Raw genomic sequence first — 3,560 nt, 5'->3', positions numbered from 1 at the left:
AATTTAATAATAGTATTTTATTTAATATATTCAACATATACCTTTTATTAAATAGAATTATGAGGACATTGTCCTACAGGATAAAATTTTAGCTGTATTAGCCCCTAAAATTATATGTCCTAAAGAAAACTAAAATACATAAAATAAGGTGGTTTTAGATTATTAACATCTGTAAGTATGTAGCTACTTTTTCATCCCTTTCCCTTTAAGGGAAATATTGGCTAGTTGTCTTTTTAGGGAGACAAAGAGAAAGATATCCACCATTGTGTTTTGTTTCGTTCTTAATCTTATTCAGTGTTTAAACTGTGCAATTGTATCTTCTATTGAGAATAAAAACCTTTTTTGTTTTATTACCTTCATAAACTATTTTTAAAATATTGACCTAGATCCAATAAACAACACTAAAAGGAACTTATAGTTTAGTATCCTAAAGGAGATTTTAAAAATGTTTTGGAGATAGGAAGGATTGGTTTCAAATAATAATGGACAGGGAACAGGTGTTTCCAGATTCTATTTAACTGATCTTGAAGGATGAATTAATGAAAGCATTTTAAGTGAAGAACACAGACTAAATAAATACCTAGAGACAGATCACAATAATGTATCCAGGGAATAGAGAGTAGAACAAACCAAGGACTGGATTATTAGATAGAACTGAGATAGCTTGGTGAGAGAGACCAGAAGTTAGTGGGAAATGTGAGTGGGAAACAGGATTGGATCAACTACCCTGATACCTGTCCAATCTATAGGCTTCAGGTTATTAGTATAATCTCCAGGTGGAAAACTGCTATGTGATGGTTTTCAAAATAGGAAGGCAATAGTATTCTCAGATAATGTTAATTCCAACAATTTTGGTATATTTTGAAATAAAATTAGACATGGTTAGGGGAAATAGTAATATAATTCAAATATGAAGAGATAACAATCAAGTTACCTACACTGAAATCTGTACTTATTGGGTATCATCAATTTATTAGTATTATTAAGTGGAAGAAAACTTGATCTACAGAGGTATTGGCCTTTCATTCTGTTGATAGTTGATTTTACTTGTGCTGATGCCTCTTAAATTTGAGTGAAGCTGCTTCCAAGTATAGACATTGGTAGAACCATTTGTAAATACTTTCCTCACAAGGATATTGATATAGACAGTGATTTCCTGAACAAGCTAACCTACTCAAGGGATTGAGTTCCTTGAGGGCTTCAGGAGCACTATGATGAGTCCTCTAAGTCTAGTATTGGCTGGAAAAAGCTAGAATTTCTAAGATTATTTATCTGGAATACATTAGAATCAAAGAATTGGAATGCCTTTCTATCTTAGACAGCTCGGGCTCCTGTTCCAGAGTACCATAGACTTGGTGACTTAAATAACAACTATTCATTTTTCGCAGTTCTGGAGGCTGGAATTCTGAGATCAGGGTGTCAGTATTCGGGAGTTCTTGATTAGGGCCTTCCTCTTGGTTAAAGAAAGCCATCGTCTTACTGTATCTTCACGTATCTGGGAGAAAGATCTTGTATCTCTTCATCCCCTTTCAAGTGGGTTAATCCCATCATGAGGACCCCACCTTCATGACCTAATCTAACCTTATTACCTTCTAAAGGCCCCATCTCCAAGTACCATCACGTGGAGGATTAGAGTTTCAACATAATGAATTTTGGAGGAACACATCCACTCATAGCAGCATCTTAGAGACCATATAGTTTGATAAGAATTGTATTTCTAATAAACTTTTAAAAACACATTAAAATACATAGTCTTACAATTGGAATATTTTAACAGAGAAACTGAGACTTTAAAAGGTAGCTGTCCTTGTTTTAGGTTATACAGATTATTAATGGCAGAGTTAGGAGTAGGACCTCCATCTCCTGAGTCACAAAAATCATGGAAAATTTATGTTAGAGGCAATACCTATGTTTATAACCTAACCGAATAATAGTTTGGGGTAAACAGACTTACCTTAATGCAGTACACACACCTCAGGACTTAGCAACTTCATAGAGATTTCTTTCTCATGTGTGATCCATTTTCTTTCCATCTTCTAACAATCATAATTATATGCTTCATATTCTTAATGTAAATAGTTGAATCTGTTTCTGCTTTTTAAGTCACTTTTCCTTGCATAGCACCATTTGTTAATTATTTGTTCTATGTCCATAATCCTTAGTAAATGATTTCACAATGTGAATTTTAAAATATATAACAGCAGCAAACACATAATGCTTATTTTATGACCAGTCACTGTTGTAAATGCTTTAGATAAATTAACTTTCTTTATATTAACTCCTACCCTTGGAAATAAACAGCCTTCATTTGATAGAAGATTACACTGAATCAGAATCTCAGTATCCCACAGCCAGTGAGTGGTAGAGCTGGACGTAACCCCAGTGAGTCTGAATCTAGTCTCTACATTATTACATTTTTGGTGTTATAGATGAAATAGATATGCATAAATACACATTATGATACAAGTGTGTAACCAGTTAGCCAAACTTGCTCATCTGTATAATGAAAACATAGGCTAGAATGATACAATAGTTACTCGACAGAAGACACTCCTTTTCTAAGTTTAGTCTTTAATTTCAGCTTAAGGCAAAATATAAGAAGTTATTTTCTTATCCTTAGAGAAAATTAATCCGGATTTTAAAAAGTAGTACTATAACATATTTGTGAACAAACTTCAGAATATAAACTATTGTGAGCATTAAAGATGTCATTTGGAAGTTTTGATTTGAAAGAGACTTGCATGACAGGTTTAACCCTGTAACATACCTTGTTCAGTGCAACTGAATGTGCAATTTTGAGAATCAGCCACTTTAGTTACAGGGAATTTTCATTGTTAGAAAGTTAGTCTTTTACATGAAAAAAAAAAAATTCTAACTCAAGTCAATCAACTTAGTTCCACCACTGGGGCAAAACCGAATGAATTTAATCACTCTTTCTAATGTCGTAGCTAAAATTCACTAACTCTTACAACCATTCTTTAATATGATATGGTTTACAAATCCTTTTTGCATCAGCCACAGTACACAAAATAGCTTCATATTATTATTCTTTCTCTATAAAAATAGTTTCCAGAGCTCTTTTTAATTCTCTAGATTTCTTCATATTTCAATGTATTTTGAAGATCTGGTCTTCCTTGATGTGTGACTGTTTCATTTCTATTAATGTAATATAAGCTAATTTTTTTTAGCTTCCTTAGCAACTAAGTCATGCTGTAGACTCAAAAGTACCCTCAGAGCTTTATTGTTGGAACCCCATAAGCTTTGTTTCTCTTCTCTATATTTTTTAACTTTAATTTGCAATTTTGAGTTTGCGTCCATTAATTTAATCCTATCATTCTACCTTTGCCCAAAATATCTGCATCCCAATTGTTGTGTATTCTAAAGATTTAGCTGGCCATCCTAAGAATCCATAAATTGTAAAACATAGTAAGTATAAAATATCTATATTTAAGTTTTTGGTGAAAATATTGAAAAAAGTTACACCTTTAATGGATGATACCTGAATAAATTTTTTTTAAAGTGATTTACGGGATTCCATGGTGTTCACCTCTAGAACTAGT

The sequence above is a fragment of the Mandrillus leucophaeus genome, unplaced genomic scaffold (genome assembly GCF_000951045.1).
Source record: "Mandrillus leucophaeus isolate KB7577 unplaced genomic scaffold, Mleu.le_1.0 Scaffold334, whole genome shotgun sequence".
Taxonomy (NCBI): domain Eukaryota; kingdom Metazoa; phylum Chordata; class Mammalia; order Primates; family Cercopithecidae; genus Mandrillus; species Mandrillus leucophaeus.
The sequence above is the reverse complement of the archived record's forward strand: the minus strand, read 5'-3'. Positions refer to the sequence as shown.